Genomic DNA, 20,567 nt, shown 5'->3' with positions numbered 1-20,567 from the left:
TCATGCATCTTAAATCATTAAAAATCACCTAAGAGAATTAACATGTAAATAAAATTTTCTTTCCTCTAGGAAAAATTCACGTCTGAAAGGGTTACATTAACCGATAATAACCACGGAATTTCACACGTACAGGAGTTACTGGTTGCTAGGGAGTTTACAGGTTCTTTCGCGTAAGAATTTGCTTAACTCACTGAATGGATAGTAGAGGCAGTATTCGTATTCCACGCAACCGCGCCAGCAGGTTTCACAACTGTAGCGACTTGTCACCTAACTTCGCCACCGTAAACGGTTGCCGGGGAAGTTCCCAGCGGCCTTTATCGGGGTCCGCTAGGCAAGCAGCTGATTAGCCGGCGTTCGTGCAGGCCCTCGCCTGCTCCAGCAGAGGCGCCTTTGTCGCACTACAGTACTTGTCAACAAATACACGGTGACCTCTAACCGTCCGCATTTGACGGTAGCTGTCACTCACAGCCACCGAGCACCGCCGCTCGGAGAGCATTCGGGAACTTCGCTGTTAGCAGAAGCAATCGAGAACATGGCGTCTATTATTGCTGTCAAAGTCACTTACCCTTTTCGAAATACACTACTGGCCATTAAAATTGCTACACCACGAAGATGACGTGCTACAGACGCGAAATTTAACCGACAGGAAGATTATCCTGTGATATGCAAATGATTAGCTTTTCAGAGCATTCACCCAAGGCTGGTGCCGGTGGCGACACCTACAACGTGCTGACATGAGCAAAGTTCCCAACCGATTTCTCATACACAAACAGCGTTGCCTGGTGAAACGTTGTTGTGAAGCCTCGTGTAAGGAGGAGAAATGCGTACCATCCACGTTTCCGACTTTGATAAAGGTCGGATTGTAGCCTATCGCTATTGCGGTTTATCGTATCGCGACATTGCTGCTCGCGTTGATCGAGATCCAATGACTGTTAGCAGAATATGGAATCGGTGGGTTCAGGAGGGTAAGACGGAACGACGTGCTGGATCCCAACGGCCTCGTATCACTAGCAGTCGAGATGACAGGCATCTTATCCGCATGGCTGTAACGAATTGTGCAGCCACGTCTCGATCCCTGAGTGAATAGATGGGGATGTTTGCAAGACAACAACCATCTGCACGAACAGTTCGATGACGTTTGCAGCAGCATGGACTACCAGCTCGGAGACCATGGCTGCGGTTCCCTTGACGCTGCATCACAGACAGGAGCGCCTGCGATGGTGTACTCAACGACGAACCTGGGTGCACAAATGGCAAAACTTCATTTTTTTAGAATGAATCCAGGTTCTGTTTACAGCTTCATGATGGTCGCATCCGTGTTTGGCGACATCGCGGTGAACGCACATTGGAAGCGTGTATTCGTCATCGCCATACTGGCGTATCATCCGGCGTGATGATATGCGGTGCCATTGGTTACACGTCTCTATCACCTCTTGTTCGCATTGAAGTCAATTTAAACAGTGGACGTTACATTTCAGATGTTTTACGACCCGTGGCTCTACCCTTCATTCGATCCCTGCGAAACCCTACATTTCAGCAGGATAATGCACGACCGCATGTTGCCCGTCCTGTACACGCCTTTCTGGATACAGAAAATGTTCGACTGCTGCCCTGGCCAGCACATTATCCAGATCTCTCACTAATTGAAAACGTCTGGTCAATGGTGGCCGACGAACTGGCTCGTCACAATACGCCAGTCACTACTCTTGATGAACTGTGGTATAGTGTTGAAGCGGCATGGGCAGCTGAACCTGCACACGCCATCCAAGCTCTGTTTGACTCAATGCCCAGGCGTATCAAGGCCGTTATTACGGCCAGAGGTGGTTGTTCTGGGTACTGATTTCTCAGGATTTATGCACCCAAATTGCGTGAAAATGTAATCACGTGTCAGTTCTAGTATAATGTATTTGTTCAATGAATACCCGTTTATCATCTGCACTTCTTCCTGGTGTAGCAATTTTAATGGCCAGTAGTGAAGTTATCACTCTACGCAGTCCCTCTCTTCATTCTTCTAAACCTGTCTCCAATAAATTTTTCAATGTCTTTAGTGGCTAGGCGTATTAATGTGACGCAAATCACGAAACAAAATTACACAAGATACAACATTTAGCCAAGTTTGCTTTTGAAACACCACATCGACCAAAAGGCGACCATTTACGGCCACACAATACTCGGGGAGTTTCGCTCAGTTTTTGAATACATCTTTTGTAAATGCTGGAGCAGTTCTGGAAATTTCATCGTGTATTCGATCTTGCGAGCTTTTCGCCCTCTCCGAGTACATTCTCGCTTTCAAATAGCCCCATAGATGGAAAACTGGGCGGTTAAATGAGGTGAGCGAGGCGGCCATTCGGGAGAAGCACGTTTGGAAATTGTGCTATCACTAAACTCTTGACTGAGAATTTACAAGATCACATTGTATGCGTGGCAAATATCGCCGTCTTGTTGGGCCGTTTTCCTAACGAACTACTAGGGCTTGCCTGGAACTGCTACGCACGCATTCGATGTTCTCGGAGATCAGAAGGTTTTCCGAGGGCCGGTTGAGTTTCAATTCGATGCACTGGCTATTGCACATAAGTTTCTTACCCAGTTCAATACTGTTCCACGAGCAGGTATTAGATATCGCGGCTGAATCTTGAAATGCTTACGATAGGCGGGTTGACCGAGCACGGTAGATTCGCCGTGGCGAAAATAGCACTCCATCGCGAACGCAGTATGCTGCTTCGAAAAGTACGACATGAATCTGAGATGAAACTGTACACTCCGCACTATTAATAGACAGCGCCACTGTCGCTATATCTTGTTTTGAGAGTGCGTTATTCAAATTTGAAATCGACTAGCTCATTATCCGTAAAAAGTCGTCGTCCTTTCAACCGGACGTTCAGTTGTGGAAACACTGCAATGCCACATGGGACCATGGTTGCATCCAGGGTGCTGGATAAGCCTAATGCGACCCTGGTACGTTTCTTAATCGATGTTCTGGAGCGATGTCGTGATGGCTGTCTCTCCATCTCTGACGAAATGTTCACTAATTTTGCCTCATTGATTCTATTCAACCAAATTACTCTTTTTGAGAGTCCACGAGCGTCCGACTGAACGAAACGGCCACAGTGCTTCTCATCAAGTCAGAGATTTCTGTCCCGCAACACGAAAAGTCTCCGCTTCAAATACTCACCTCTTGTACTGCGACTCTGTTTTAACGTCGTAATACACTGATATGCTATATCGCTTGCAAATACTCGTATATGATTCACATACGGAAACAAATTTTTGATTATTCTTTGTGTCTTAAGACGTTATTCACATCTGTTCCCTGTTGGAGCGTGCTATGTATCCATGAAGAAAAAGGCTTACTGACACCCAATGTCGTTCTTTGTCGTAACTACAGGAATGAACAGCAGCGATGGTTTTAACACACTACGTGCATCTTCCTCATCCCATCCGTAAGGTAACATCTTTGTCTCGAACGATCGATTCACACGTCGAACTGAGTGCTCACCCGAAACGGAATTTCGTCCTAGAAACACCCTGAACCATCTGTATATAATAAAATGATGTGGACAGTCATGACAAACAACTGAATATCCTTGACGTAAAATTTTCTGAGGGCGATCTCCTCCTGAGTATTATAACCTTGACCGAAACGTTGGTTTCTCCGGTACAGTTTCTTTACACTGTGACGCGGTACCATACCCAGAAAACTTTTGTTATCAACTGGCTGGCTACGGTAGCCAGCAATTATATAAACTGAATACACCTACTCGAAGAAGCCATTACCATCCTCCGGTAAATCAGGGAAGTGATTGCGACTCTTAGTTCTGCTGTAACATCTGTGGCTGCTAACTGATCATATACATATCACACTAGAATTTTGAGCTCAGTTTCCATGGGCCGGCCGGAGTGGCCGAGCGGTTATAGGCGCTACAGTCTGGAACCGCGCGACTGCTACGATCGCAGGTTCGAATCTTGCCTCGGGCATGGATGTGTGTGATGTCCTTAGGTTAGTTAGGTTTAAGTAGTTCTAAGTTCTAGGGAACTGATGACCTCAGAAGTTAAGTCCCATAGTGCTCAGAGCCATTTGAACCATTTCCGTGTGTGCACAAAATAATATTGAATTAAAGATTGATCCCGGTCTTTGGACAAGTACACAGTTTTGCTTTAATACTCAAACATGTTTCGCCACAGTTGTGGCATCATCAGTGGGATTTTCTCCTTTATTTTACATGGCATGTAGCCTGTGGCTGACAAGCGAAATCAGCCAAGGTCTCAGTTAATTAGTATACCATGTCACTATTGCTGTATTTGGCATACGCTAAGCTGTGACTGGTTTGTATTTGTGGGCCGAATGCGTTTTTGCTGTTTTTGGGTACCTGAACTGACGTTTTCTCTACCCCATTTGTGAATTCTGCGTCTTGTTGTGCTGCTGTGGCTTGGACGCATGTTTCATTGCACACAAAAACAACATGAAGTGTTCGGCATACAAATATAAACCAGCCACGACACAGGGCAAACCAAATACAGCAATGACGACACGATGTACAAATTTAGCGCTGTTGTTGATTTCGGTTGGGAGCTACAGGACACATACAATGTAAAATAAAAGATAAAAGCCTACTGATGATGCATAACTCTGGTGGAACGCATTTAGGTATTAAAGCAAAACGGTAATTGTGTTCGTGCAAAAAAGCGGAATCATCCTTAATTATTAATGATGTACAGATGCAGAATATATATATATATATATATGTGTGTGTGTGTGTGTGTGTGTGTGTGTGTTTGTGTGTGTGTGTGTGTGTGTGTGTGTGTGTGTGTGGTCATTGTCCACGTTGCAGAATGTACCAGTGACATGTGTACTCCCTTACAGTCTAGTACACTCAGCACATAGTACCAGATCTCCTTTTAATTCTGGACGAAAGCTGTTTTTTTTTCCCCCCCTCTGTTTGTAAGGAAAACTTCCCCAATGCTGTGGTTTATTGACAAAGTCGAATTGACGGTCTTTTCCGTATATTTTAATATATGAAAGAACCTTATTCAGAAACAGGTTGTGCTTTCTTGGTTATGTCTTACTGGACGATGAAACATCAAAAAATGGTTCAAATGGCTCTAAGCACTATGAGACTTAACATCTGACGTCATCAGTCCCCTAGACCTAGAACTAATTAAACCTAACTAACCTAAAGACATCACACACATCCATGCCCGAGGCAGGATTCGAACCTGCGACCGTAGCAGCAGCGCGGTTCCAGGCTGAAGCACCTAGAACCGCTCGGCCACAGCAGCCGGCAAAGAAATATCAAGTAGCTTGATATGAATAACTAGCGTAACGTGTTTTAGAAGACAGTAGGAAGCGAAGGGTGTATCGAGAAGCAGCATAAAAAGCAGTCCCCTGGAAATCCATCGAAATCAAATATCTAAAGTCATCTACGTCCTTATTTAATGGGACACGTCGCACGGGGTAGCCGTGCGGTCTTGGGCGTCTTGTCACGGCTCCCTCCGTCGGAGGTTGGAGTCCTCCCTCCTTAATGTGTGTGTGTGTGTGTGTGTGTGTGTGTGTGTCGTTAGTTGAAGTCAGATTAAGTAGTGCGTAAGCCTAGGGACCGATGACCTCAGCAGTTTGGTCCCATAGTCCTTACCACAAATTTCCATTTTCATGAGACACTGTGACGACAACAATGATACGTGGTCTGGTACCGCAGGCATCTGGCAGTTGGAGACTATTAGCTGTACAATTAGGCACAACCATCGCTATGGATACGGCAACACCTCGTGGCAAAGTTATTAATTCTGTGAGGTCACTGTGCTTCATACGACGATAGTATTAAACTCCGCAAATGGACCTTATTATTTTCGAAAATACCTACTTAATCCGTCACGGTTGTGTAGTGTATTAGCTACAAATGAGCAGAAGCTCTGTTCGTATAATTATATTCCTCTTGCTGAAAGGCAATGTGTCAGTATAGTAACAGACCGAATGCAAATCAACGTATATGAAACTAAGCAGCACTGCGACTGAAAATCCATATTCAGGCTCGGAACAAATTTTCACGGCCAGACAATTTCTGTTAGAATCGCAAATTATGATAACTGCTCGCATTCCCTCAGAAGTCTACTCGACGATAAAAATCAGCGGTTGTTGTACGAAGCTTGGTAACTACTTTCTTCCGCTACTTCCACGTTACTGTTAGCCAGAGGGGAACGCGGCACACCGCATTGTTTTACCAAAGTGCCGGCTCGCGTAATCACACAGACAGACAAGCGAAGAAACGTGTGGTATACCATTGTTTTCCTGGCTGTTAAATGCACCGCAGAGTCCAACATAATTTCAGGTAAGGTAGCAGCTCATCCTCCACAGGGAGAAGTGACAGCACCGTTCACACGATACGAAGCATCCCTCTCGACCTACTCTTTTGTTTCACAAAGAAGAATTTATGTAAGTGGCAAATTTTACTTCCCTTCTCACCTTCACTGATGATACATTTATCTTAGTAGAATAGGACGCAATTAAAAACACAGCTTTTACAAAATACAACAAATCACTGCAGCTGTAACCAAATTAATGTCCATTCTGCCATTGCGTGGCTCGATGACGGGCTGCATACATAAAAAATCGGGTTCGAGCTCCACTCGGTTCCAGGGTTCTTTTTTTGTAGCTTACCCTGTTTTCACTTTTGGAAATAAAACATAAATGTGAAAAATGTCTAACTTCACTGCTGCTCGAAGCCCACGCTGAACCGTGGGTACCCCTACAATGGGCTGCATATAAGTAAGGCTAGGAAATAACACGACGCCTAGTAGAGAACTGCTGTATACAAATAAACGTTCGGGATGACGACAATGTTACTCGAGTATTCTCACCAGTACGAGGTACGCCAAGGCTTGCGGGCCTATGCTACAGAAGAGTTGACCATTATAATGTTTTCGGGAAAAGCTTCTCCATAATAATCAACATGGATTCTGTACACAGAGATCTTGTAGAACTCAGCTCGTTCCGTTCGTCAATGAGGTCCAGAGCGCCTTACATATCGGCGCTCAGGCTGACAAGTTCCTTGCCTTCAGTAAGGCACTTTATAGTACGGGTCAGATTTGTGAGTGGAATCAGGGTTCTCTTGCTGACATAGCTCAAAAATCGTTCTTAGAGAAGTGATAGATGTAAAGGTAATTTCAAGAGTACCCCAAGACAGTGGATAGAGTACACATTGAGAACAATAACAGTCGTAAAAGGAAGACGCACCACGAAGGAAGTATCTGAATGGGACGAAACGCGGTAGATGTGGGGTTCGTGTACAAACAAACTAATGATAATTTCAGAAAAATTGCATGATTTATTCAAGAGAGAGAGCTTTACAAATTGTGAAAGTCAATAAGGCATTGGCCCACCTCTGGCCCTTATGCTAGCATTTATTCTGCTTGACAATGAATTGCTAGTTGTCCTCCCGACGGATATTGTGCCAAAGGCTATCCAAATGGCGAGTTAGATCGTCAAAGTCCCGATCTGGTTGGAGGGGCCCTGACCATAATGTTCCAAACTTTCTCAATTGCGGATAGATGCGGTGATCTTTCTGGCCAAGGTAGGGTTTGGCAAGCATGCAGACAATCAGTAGAAACTCTCGCTCTGTGCGGACGGGCATTATCTTGCTGAAATGTAAACCCAGTATCGCGTGCCCTGAAGGACAACAAAACGGGTCGTCGAATATTGTGCTGTGAAGGTGCCACGGATGACAACCAAAGGGGTCCTGCTATGAAAAGAAATGGCAACCCAGACCATCGCTCCTAGCTGTCAGGAGGTATGGTGGGGGACACTCAGGCTGGTATTCACTACTGCCTGGAGCGTCTCCAGACATGTCTTCGGCCTGGAATCTCATTGACTGGGTTTTAACTGTCTTCAGTGACAAATTCTGCTTCGAACTGAATCCCGAGAGCCTGGAGACGGCCTGAACACTGGTGGGATAACAATCTCACTGTCGCCCGCCATACAATCCAACTATCAAGAGCCTGGGGTGTCATTTCATTTCGTAGCAGGGCTCCTCTGGTTATTATCTGCAGCAGCCTTACACACAGCGGTACGTCGACAATATTCTGCGGCCCATTTTGTTGCCCTTCATGGTGCCTGGACTTACATTTCAGCTACATGTCTTCGTGCTTGTCATACCCTACCTTGGTCCAGCAATGTAGTCAGATCTCTCCCCAGGTGAGAATATACGGATCATTATGGGCACGGCGCTCCAACTAGAGTGGGATATGGATGCTGTAACGTGCCAATTTGACAAAATTTTGCACGATATCCCTCACGAGGGCATACAACAACTATATCAATAAATGCCAAGCCGAATAACTGCATGCGTAAGAAACAAAGGTGTGCCAATCCGTCACTCACTAGCTCAGTTTGTGAAGCTCTTTCGCATTCCCGAGCATCCAAATTTTCTGAATTTGTAATCATTTCCAGTCTGTAAATTAAACCACATCTACCGATTTCCGGCCCATTCGGGTAATTCCGTCGTGGTACGTAACTTTTTTTGGCGTAAGAGTGCATACAGGGTTTTCACAATCCTATTGCAGGCTTCTAGGGATTGTTCCTTGCATTGACCATTTTGGCAGTTAAACCAGTTATACCAGCATTTCACATTTGCAATGGTTTCTCTCGCGCTTACATTAACCTGTGATCACTGAAGTATATCACCTAGACAAATGTATTCCCAATATTTCATTATTATACATTAATTATTTTTTCCTGTTGCGGTATTTTTTTCGCGTCAGTGTATTTACTTTCGAAGTACTACTGCCACTGCCGGCACCGATCACCGCTTCTTCCAAGTTCTTCCTACAATTCGCTACAGTACTCAAGCGTTGCTTCATTCTCCTAAGTATCTGCTTCATTTGCTAACAGCCTCACTGAGCACACGACGTATCCACTACATCACGCATACAAGGGGTTTCACAATTTTTATTACAGGCGTCTAGGGATTGCAGAGGGGAAGCAGTAGATTAAGTTTTCACACGGAACGCTAGTCCGGAAATGTACCGTTTGGATGTAAAACACGTTTGAAGGTCGGATCACTTTCAGATCTCCTACCTCACGGTATGTACACGGCAGAGGCAATGGGCTACGACCTGTGTGCTAGTCCATGGCATGGGTAGCGTTTCCACCACTCGTCATCGGAGTCCCTTCTACGTGACGGAGTATGTCCTCTTCGATGTTCGGAGTGCGGCACGTCCGAAGAACAGCACAGTTAACAGAGTTGCAAACGTACCAGATTCTCGTAGCTGTTGTTGTAGTCGCACGAAAATAGTATCTGATGTCAGAATCACAACAGGGACCGTCTACGGCGCCCTCCTCTCAGTTCATGAAGCGGAAGAATTGAAAGTCATTCGACCTTCATCTAGCACGCAGGCAGGTTGGTTGTAGGCACTCAACTGGCTTCCTCGTAATCATAAAACGGCCGTCTTTGGCACCGGGACAGAACCAGCTTCCTTCAGAAAAACTAACGGACCTCCACCTCATTCTCCAATGAGCTCTCGCTTGACACCACTGAAGTCGCAAATGGCGGTAGATTGGGGTCTGTGGAATGCACGCCAATTAGTAACAGTACACTGTGTCTCTGCGGCGCCAACTACTGCTCAATTTGCTGCTGCAGATGCAGTACGACACGACAGACCTGTAAGCCGAACACGATGGCCTTCCTCTCGGTAGTGGCACGTGGCTCCCCGGAGTCCGGCCTTCTAGCGACCGCACATTCTCGTGACCGACGTGCCAGCAATCCTGCCAAGTCTTTATGTAATATCACAGAAGCAGCATCCAACTTCTCGTAGCCCTGTTACACTACCTCATTCAAACCCAGCGAGATGTCGATAATGGCGTCTTTGTCGCCTTAAAGGAATTCTTGACTAAGATCAACACATCACGTTCTATCTCAAAGATAACTAACGCTCACAACCATTACAGCAAATCTGATTTGCATGCTCACAGCGCCACCCTTACGCGACGGGCGCGAAATCTACATATCGCGGGTGATCAAAAAGTCAGTATAAATTTGAAAACTAAAAAAAAAAAAAAAAAAAAAAAACATGTTGCTAGACGCGTGAAAGATCTCTTGCGCGCGTCGTTTGGTGATGATCGTGTGCTCAGCCGCCACTTTCGTCATGCTTGTCCTCCCAGGTCCCCAGACCTCAGTCCGTGCTATTATTGGCTTTGGGATTACCTGAAGTCGCAAGTGTATCGTGATCGACCAACATCTCTAGGGATGCTGAAAGACAACATCCGATGCCAATGCCTCACCATAACTCCGCACATGCTTTACAGTGCTGTTCACAGCATTATTCCTCAACTACAGCTATTGTTGAGGAATGATGATGGACATATTGAGCATTTCCTGTAAAGATCGCTGTTACACGATCAGCAAGAACATCTGCCATGGAACTATAACATCTCCTTGACGTCAATGCTATATACGAAAGAAATATTCACGACTGTCAGTATTATTACTCCTGAAACAAACTAAAAATGAGTAAATAATATTCATATGGCCGAGCGGTTCTAGGCGCTACAGTCTGGAACCGCGCGACCGCTACGGTCGGAAATGTAGCGCTGTGGACCTACGGCCATAAAATACAGTGATGAGGACACGGAAGTGTGTTTACTCAAACTAAAAGCTCCTGTTGAAAGCCGTTACCAGTTATGTTAAGGAGCATAGTTACTAATTAAATTAGCTGAAAATAATCTAAGCAATTCTTATCAAGGATGATGACGTTAGATAAGAATTTTCGGAGACGTTTACTTGGTAACGGCTGATTACTAATTCAGCTACGCTGAAAGTCCTACAGTGCTACGAATTTGGTAAGACAATAAGCCGCACTGCAGAAAGAACAATGCGGTAAGATCGTTGAGAGGTGGTACTCTTAGGTGTGATGTTAATAACGATAACTACTACTTGTACATTTTAATTTCTGCTTTAGCAAGTACCCATGAACACTAACGCAAGAATGTGTCCTCATTTGTTTCTGCGTTACGTAGATCGATCGTAGTATGTGCTCACACCCTCACGTGATAGCAGTCATGGGATATGTCCTAATATCGTGTCGACCACCTTTAGCCGGCTAGTGCAGCAACTCGACGTAGCATGGGCTCAGCAAACCGTTGGAAGTCCACTACAGAAATATTGAGTCAACCTGCCTCTGTAGCCGTCCATAAATGCGAAATGTTGCAACACACGATTTTTGCATGAACTGATCTCACGATAAGGTCACTTAAATGTTCGATAGGATTCATGGCGGGCGGTCTGGGTGGCCAAATAATTCGTTCGAATTGTCCAGAATATGCTTTAAACCAGTCGCGAACAATTGTGGTCCGGTGATATGGTGCACTGTTGTCCATAAAATGGTTCAAATGGCTCTAAGCACTATGGAACTTTAACATCTGATGTCATCAGTCCCCTAGAACTTAGAACTACTTAAACCCAACTAACCTAAGGACATCACACACATCCACGCCCGAGGCAGGATTCGAACCTGCGCGGCTCCAGCTGAAGCGCCTAGAACCGCTCGGCCACAGGAGCAGCTGTTAACCGTAAAAATTGGATTATTGTTTGAGTAATTTACGTCCATGAATGGCTGCAAATGGTCTCGAAGTAGCCGAAATAGCCATTACCACTCGATGATCAGTTATGTTCGAACTGAGACCCAGTCTATTCCGTCTAAACACAGCCCAGACCATTACAGAGCCACCAGCAGCTTGTACAGTGTCTTGTTGCCAACTTGGATCAACTGTTTTGTAGGGTGTGTGCGACACTCGAACTCGATCACCAGCTCTTACCGACTGAAATCGGGCTCATCTGACCGGGGCACCGTTCTCCAGGCCTCTAGAGACCAACCAGTATGTCACGAGCCCAAAAGAGGCGCTGAAAGCGAAGTCGTACTGTTAGTAATGACACTCAGACCGAAGTCTTAATTTCCGACATCCGGTCATAATCACGTCGGACACCTTTTTAGATGAATCACCTGACTACAAATGACAGCTCCACCAACACACTGCCCTTTTATATGCATAGTATCGCTATCCCGTGACTTCTGTCACCTTCTCTACAGGTATGCGTTTTAGAGCCCATGTTTACTGAATTATTTCCTTGTTTTCGTCCAAAGTACCACCTCCCAAAATATGGAACACTTTTTGATGTGTCGACAGAAGTGCCGACACAGTGTGATTTGAGGGGACCGCAATGCACGCTATAAACACACGAAGGATGGCGTGAGGTCTGAAACAGGATACGTAATGAATGCTATAAAGAAAAGTACGTAGCTGCTGGAATACTTAACTTTAATCCATCCTTGTTGTATACATCGTTCTTGATGAGACATGCTTTATACGATAAGTATCAATTGCTATGTAAGGCTAATGGCGCCTTGCTAGGTCGTAGCCATGGACTTAGCTGAAGGCTATTCTAACTATCTGCTCGGCAAAGGAGCGAGGCTTCGTCAGTGTAGTCGCTAGCAAAGTCGTCCGTACAACTGGGGCGAGTGCTAGTCCGTGTCTCGAGACCTGCCGTGTGGTGGCGCTCGGTCTGCGATCACTAACAGTGGCGACACGCGGGTCCGACATGTACTAATGGACCGCGGCCGATTTAAAGCTACCACCTAGCAAGTGAGGTGGCTGGCGGTGACACCACACTTTTCTTTTAATATCCTGTACATCTTCCTTCGTGGATAGTTTGTTATACAGCCACTATTATCTGCGACGATCTCTGACACCTATGGATTCATTCATTACGTGCGTCTGTCACATCGTTCGCGATTGCGTTTTACGACAATCCTGACTTATTTCTGACAACATCGTCATGTAATGTAACAGCGCCACGATTTCCACTCGCTAACTTATTTTACCTCTTTCCATCCGCACTGCCATCCCTACCCTCCTTACCACACGAGCTGGCACAGTGCTCAGTGCAATGGAATCGCCATCTGCAGCAAGGGGTTGCATACCCCCGTCGCCTGCCATCCAGCTTTAGGTTTCCCATGGTTTCCTTAAAGTCATTAAAAGAAATGTGGCGATTATTTCTTTGAAAAGCGCGATTTCATTTCACACCCTTCCCAAATTCGAGTCTGCGCCCATCGTATATACAAAGTTAAATCCTGATGTTGCCCTCTACTCTTCTGCATGTCTGCAAGGAAAGTGACGAAGTTAACAATAGTTAGTTTCAACTCCCCATGAAGGTAAACCCTTGGGAAAAAAATTTAACTTTCCGCGGATGATAAGTTCATTACAGACGTACCACTATCTCGGATTAGGTATGGATGAGAAAGGAAACAGTCTCTTCTAAAGGTAACACCTTGACATTCACCTTAAGCGATTTAGGAAAACCACACAAAAACCTGCATCAGGATGCCCGAAAGAAGATTTGGACCGTCGTCGTCCTGACTTTTAGTACAGTGTCTTACCACTGAACCAGCCCGCTCAGTGGCGTTTGGCGTTTTACGTTGACGCTACACTGTGAAACACAAGGAAAGAAAGGCAACTTGGATGTCAATATCGCTGCACTCTGTACCTAGGCCAAGTATAATTCCTGCAACAGGTACGCCCACAGTCACCTTTGTCAACTAATACATTGAATTTTCCCGATGGTTGCCCTCGCTAAAGAAACTGTCCGAGTATTTCTTCTTGCAATTGCGCCTGCAAACATGCACCTCGCCTTGCGCGCGACTACATACTAGTTATACCTTGGAACGTGATCGAGGAAACTACATTACATAATTTCAAAGTCGCAGCCGCAATCTCTTACCACCAGGCTGCCATTACTGGTACTAAAATCGAGAACAGCGTGATGCAGTACCTGCAACAAAAGAAGCCATCCGCAACAGTTAATATGTTTGTTGAATTGATATGAACACAGATTGTTTTCATTCTTTCACTCAATATCTAAAGGGTTATGAGTGGTAGACGACAAAATATTTTAAAATTGCCGCTTTTCCAATTATTATCTAGCTGACTGGTACAATAATGAATCTTTGCTCTACTGAAAGTATAATACAACAATGAATGTAATTGCTCTGCTGAAAATATAACAGGAATCGCAGATAAAAAAAAACCTTACAGTATTTCATAAAACTGCAGAGGGATGAAACTCAGATATGCATACCCAGTTTATGTCAACGAGTATTTTTATGGAACTGAAAACAGTCTCTGATCGCTAATATTTTCTTTACTTGAGATAAAGAGGAAAAAAAAACAACACATTGGTCGCCTTATATTTCAGTGTGATAATGTCACATTCGATTAAGATGGATGTCCAAATATTTAAAATACACGGAGCTTCTCTGGAGGAACTGTACTCTAGGTGTCAATGTGAACTGTTTAATGTGCGGCAACGACAACACAAATAAAAACATGGAAAATGAGGTGACAATCGAACTGTGTTCCAGAGATAATTCCAGAGTAAATAAAATAATTTATATGCACATAGTTTTGGAAAAATTCTGAATGCAACGTATAACCAGCAGATAATGAAACTACTCAATGTCACTACAGAAGCATCTGCAAGGTCGTGGTTAATATTAACTATTTACTACACCCTATGATCGATTGGCGCTAGCTCATGGAAGAACATCTGAAGATTGGGAGGTAGGGAATTTTAAGAGGGTAAATTGTAGCTGCTGTGTCGGTCCACAAAGTGTACTCGGATAGCTTAACTGGTGTTACACCGACCAAGACTCAAGTTAGAGTCCTGGTCCGTTGCATAGTTTTAATTTCTCAGTAAATGTCAGGTAATGTCCCTAATCCGTATGAGGTTGGTACACAAATGCTACGCTGTAAGTTTATATCTTCCAGAGTGTAAATCTTTTTGTGATGTAGTCAAAAGGAAACTGACGAGGATGACAGAAAAGATGAATACCGTCTTTCACAAAGCACCAACAAGCACAAGATACGTTCTACAGTTAACTGGTTAGAAGAAGCACTCATCCGCAAATACACTCCTGGAAATTGAAATAAGAACACCGTGAATTCATTGTCCCAGGAAGGGGAAACTTTATTGACACATTCCTGGGGTCAGATACATCACATGATCACACTGACAGAACCACAGGCACATAGACACAGGTAACAGAGCATGCACAATGTCGGCACTAGTACAGTGTATATCCGCCTTTCGCAGCAATGCAGGCTGCTATTCTCCCATGGAGACGATCGTAGAGATGCTGGATGTAGTCCTGTGGAACGGCTTGCCATGCCATTTCCACCTGGCGCCTCAGTTGGACCAGCGTTCGTGCTGGACGTGCAGACCGCTTGAGACGACGCTTCATCCAGTCCCAAACATGCTCAATGGGGGACAGATCCGGAGATCTTGCTGGCCAGGGTAATTGACTTACACCTTCTAGAGCACGTTGGGTGGCACGGGATACATGCGGACGTGCATTGTCCTCTTGGAACAGCAAGTTCCCTTGCCGGTCTAGGAATGGTAGAACGATGGGTTCGATGACGGTTTGGATGTACCGTGCACTATTCAGTGTCCCCTCGACGATCACCAGTGGTGTACGGCCAGTGTAGGAGATCGCTCCCCACACCATGATGCCGGGTGTTGGCCCTGTGTGCCTCGGTCGTATGCAGTCCTGATTGTGGCGCTCACCTGCACGGCGCCAAACACGCATACGACCATCATTGGCACCAAGGCAGAAGCGACTCTCATCGCTGAAGACGACACGTCTCCATTCGTCCCTCCATTCACGCCTGTCGCGACACCACTGGAGGCGGGCTGCACGATGTTGGTGCGTGAGCGGAAGACGGCCTAACGGTGTGCGGGACCGTAGCCCAGCTTCATGGAGACGGTTGCGAATGGTCCTCGCCGATACCCCAGGAGCAACAGTGTCCCTAATTTGCTGGGAAGTGGCGGTGCGGTCCCCTACGGCACTGCGTAGGATCCTACGGTCTTGGCGTGCATCCGTGCGTCGCTGCGGTCCGGTCCCAGGTCGACGGGCACGTGCACCTTCCGCCGACCACTGGCGACAACATCGATGTACTGTGGAGACCTCACGCCCCACGTGTTGAGCAATTCGGCGGTACGTCCACCCGGCCTCCCGCATGCCCTCTATACGCCCTCGCTCAAAGTCCGTCAACTGCACATACGGTTCACGTCCACGCTGTCGCGGCATGCTACCAGTGTTAAAGACTGCGATGGAGCTCCGTATGCCACGGCAAACTGGCTGACACTGACGGCGGCGGTGCACAAATGCTGCGCAGCTAGCGCCATTCGACGGCCAACACCGCGGTTCCTGGTGTGTCCGCTGTGCCGTGCGTGTGATCATTGCTTGTACAGCCCTCTCGCAGTGTCCGGAGCAAGTATGGTGGGTCTGACACACCGGTGTCAATGTGTTCTTTTTTCCATTTCCAGGAGTGTAGTACCTTCTTTACGCTGTAGGTTAGACAGTTGAAAGAAGCCGAAACAAACATTTAAAACTGTAGAAAGAGTTGCGTTATAGTGACACAACGATTGTTGGATTCATTGTTTATCTTTTTATTGACATTGTAAGGTTTAAGAACAATTTTGTGAAAATTGGCATTGTATCGAATGAAAAACAGCTCACAGTTGCACTAAGTTACGTTTATTTTAAACCTTGCCCATGGTTTCTGCTATAATAATATAGCCTTCTTCAGAAGTCATACACACTAATAAATGAAAAATGTCTTGGCCCAGCGCCTGCGTCAAGACCAATAAAATAACTTCAACAGATATAAGCCTGTTTAGGACATAAGTAAAATTACATGTGTCACCGTATGTATCCCAACACTACCTCTGTTATACTGCCATGATGAAAGTAGTTTTGTGATATTTTTTAAAGTAAATTCTTATATTTGTATACGAACACTAAAAACTAAAACAACTCAAATAAATGATATGTACTTAATATGGTCGTGTAAATAATTGTGGTTTTGTAGTTCACTGTATTCTGCACAATGCATTATCCATACCTGAAATTTGATGACGTGATGGATGATGTAGGCAAGACCTATCATATTACATAAAAATATTTACGTAGTTCCGAAAGTATTAATTCTTTCGGGAATCACAAATGATCACTAATTACTATTTATCAACAATCACCATAGCCGTAAATACTTAACGATGTAGTTCAACATTCACCGACATTGACCATGTGCTTAGCGACATTGATTATGTACTTAGCGAAATTTTCGAAGCAAATTTCATTTATTGCTCTCTTTACCTTAGTTGGTCTACGACAACTAGCGGGTCCCCAATTCTCTCGCCAGAAACACTCCAATAGGAGCTGTACTGGCATTGGGGTTCTCACTAAGTTGCCACTTCTGCTCAAAGCAGTGTGCTTGCCCGTTAGCAAGTAGTAAACTTTTGGGGGAGCGAAAATTTCACCCAATATAAAAAAAATTAAATTCTGAATTTAATTCATACTAAGAACGAATTTCTGACACACTTAGAGAAACTATAGAAATCTGTACAATACGTGAATTTCAGAATTTGTACCCGAGTTTTGTAGGAGAGAGACACTTTAAAGCGCTTTCCTACCGCTGTGGACAGTTAGGCGCTGTGATGGCTTCACGCCGAATTAACTGTCGTAATTTTGGGCCGTAGACGTCAGATACCAAGTAATTAAGACTGTAAGTGCGAATACAAAATTTGCTGACGCTTGAAAACATTTAGTTAGCCTTGTTGGTTTTAAGTTGCTTCCTGATTCCAAAACTACTTTCACTGCAGAATACAGAGGTCCGAACGCAACGAACCGCTCCTCCCTTCTTGAGCCACAGTACTTGGTTGCTATTCATTTACATCCGATTCTTTTATTCCCCCTAGAATACTAATTTAAAACTAAAGACGTTCTACGAAAAATGCGTCCGTTGTTGGGTGTAGAAAAATGGGAACAAGCGGACAAATTCCTTTCACTAATCAGCGCGTTAACATATACTTTGTTCTACTGACTGGCAAAGGACGGATGAGTCGTCACCCAGCATCGCATATTGGGTGACTGAATACCCTGAAAACTGGCGTGGGTGCGATGGACGCTGTGAAAATTGGGGACAGAAAACGAAGAGGCAAATTTCGCTGCCAGAAGTTGCTTTCAAATAAAGGAAGTTAACATTGTTTCGTAATGAAGTCAGCCGTTGCCTTCTATTCTAAATGGACTGATGAGTATTGGCTGCGCCAAGCTAGGACTATTTTGATTTCTTGCTTTATACACTGAAGAGAGATTTGAATAGGTGATATAACGGAGCGCAGCGTTCGAAATTTTATTGAAGAATATACAGAATTTATTTTCATTTAGATTTATATTTTAAAAAGTGTGGATGAACAGATCGGAAAAGTGTGCTTACAAGCTTTACATTTGCTTTACAGTGCTGCGACATTTCAATACAGGAAAACTTAATGGACGCCTGTACGCTAGACGTCTGTTTATTCCTTAGAATTTCAACTTTAAATTGAGCTACTTTATGGGAGACTTCCCGCAACGGCTGAAAATACTGTTATTCTTACTGACGCTTCTTTAAGGTCTCAGTAAAGTGAGGATTTTTAGTCACGTCCTCTAAAAGCGATAGTTTACCCACGTAGAATAACACAGACACTTTATACCATTTATAACATTGGCGCCTGTGATCTACGTTGTCTATTCCACTCAGATAGACCAAGGCTGCAGTCTCAGTGGCAGTCCATCGGTGACGTTCCGCCAACGCATCGGCCGATCGTTTCAAATCAGTAGGCCAGTAAGCGCGCCGTCTCGCTGCTACAGATCAACGCCGAAACGTACACATCTCGTAAACGGTCAAATCAGTTTGTTTTCTTATGACCACTCGGCCGACATACACGCACGGCCGGCCGCGGTAGCCGAGCGGTTCTAGGCGCTTCAGTCCGGAACTGCGCGACTGCTACAGTCGCAGGTTCGAATCCTGCCTCAGGCATGGATGTGTGTGATGTCGTTAGGTTAGTTAGGTTTAAGTAGTTCTAAGTTCTAGGGGATTGATGACCTCAGATGTTAAGTCCCATAGTGCTCAGAGCCATTTGAACCATTTGATACATGCACGTAAAATAATGTTATAAACTTCACACAGTGTAACACATTAAATTTGCGGAATGAGGAATGTACTTTTTCGATATTGTGAAACGATTTGTAAAGTACAATTCGATTTTTTTTAAATAGTTTTCGTTTCAAATCTGCAACATCGTTTCTTTCTTAAGTATAAAAAATGTGTTAACCAAAAGTAAATGAAACTTATCGGATTAACTAATTGCGCAAATTGAACAATGCAGATGGTTTTTGAGGACAACCACTGAAAAAAAAATCTGTATCCTGCTCATTATATTATTTCAAGTGGCTTAGTGTCAGAACCTCTACTGAGTATAACTCTAGTACAATTGGAATTAGTAACAGATTAGTGCAGCCTTAACTTTTCAAGGAAGGTTTTTTTTAAGCAAAATATATTTTCACTCCAATAATAAAACAGTGTTTGTGATGGTTTGCGTGTGGATGAAATGTTGCACAATTAAGGAGGCATAATATTTAACGACAAAAAAGAAAAAGACTGCAGGGCAAGAGTAGCAGAGCTACACACACACACACACACACACACACACACACACACACACCTCATGAAATACCAATGTAAAGATCTGCACTTAATAATGAGAATAAGTTCTAGACAAGCAGAAAAACTGGTGCGGTGTTTAATTATTTAAATTGTACAAAAGTTACGGATGGTTACGACTGGCCTCTCTTACGCTGAATGTATTTTCCGAAGTTGGATAGCTTTTTAATGTCGACATAAATCATCTGGAATATATAACGCCACGTTTCTCTCTCTATTCTCATTGTTAGCACGGTTGGTAACTGCTATGTTCTTCTCGTAACAGAGTTCATTTACACGCATTCGACGTTATTTTTATAGCAAAAACCGCAATGCAGGTCTCTAAGCATATAACCCTCGTGGCATTCACACTGCCGAAAACTGACAAAAGAGATCGGATCGAAGGCAGTCGGCCGACGATATCAGACGACGACCACAGCCTTAAGAGAATCAGTACAACTTACATATGGATATTCTGACCGCGCGAAATACTTCCTCCTTAATGAATTTTTCACTCTGAAGCGGAGTGTGGGCCGATATGAAACTTCCTGTCAGATTAAAACTGTGTGCCGGACCGAAACTCGAACTCGGGATCGCTGCCTTTCGCGAGCAAGTGCTCTACCGACTGAGCTACCCAAACACGAATCACGGCCCGTCTCCACAGCTTTACTTCCGCCAGTTCCTCGTCTCCTTCATTTCAAACTTTTTTATTTCCTTCTTTCTTCACTGCTTATTGGCGACGTAAACTTGTACAATATACCACGACCTTTTGCTACGTACTGTGTACGTTCCGATCTCGCGTGATCATCATATAGCTTTAATTATGAAAACACGGAGTTTTCCCCCGGTCTATATATGGGCCCTTGTGATACATAGGATATACGGCAGTCGGAAGGTTCATTACCGGGGCGAGACGCCCCTGCAGCTCTGTTAGCTGGGCAGCCGTAACGAACGCTAACAGGTAACGGCAGCAGCGGCGGCAGCAGCATGCAAATGGAGCCAG

At 44.6% G+C, this 20,567-nt stretch overlaps 1 protein-coding gene across 4 annotated transcripts in view; it reads right to left on the bottom strand.

Moving 5' to 3' along the window:
* The window catches only part of LOC126461814 (protein yippee-like 2), a 654,536-nt gene that overhangs the window by 429,456 nt on the left and 204,513 nt on the right, over window positions 1–20,567 (bottom strand). Inside the window, exon 2 of one of the 4 annotated variants that reach the window (XM_050096026.1) lies at window positions 13,764–13,814. The exons of the other annotated variants lie outside the window; for them this stretch is intronic. The gene's annotated coding sequence lies outside the window, so the exon portion shown is untranslated. The remainder of the gene's footprint in view (window positions 1–13,763; window positions 13,815–20,567) is intronic. 4 annotated transcript variants of the gene reach the window in all.

The sequence above is a fragment of the Schistocerca serialis genome, chromosome 1 (assembly GCF_023864345.2).
Source record: "Schistocerca serialis cubense isolate TAMUIC-IGC-003099 chromosome 1, iqSchSeri2.2, whole genome shotgun sequence".
Taxonomy (NCBI): Eukaryota; Metazoa; Arthropoda; class Insecta; order Orthoptera; family Acrididae; genus Schistocerca; species Schistocerca serialis.
This window is presented reverse-complemented; position numbering and strand designations above follow the sequence as displayed.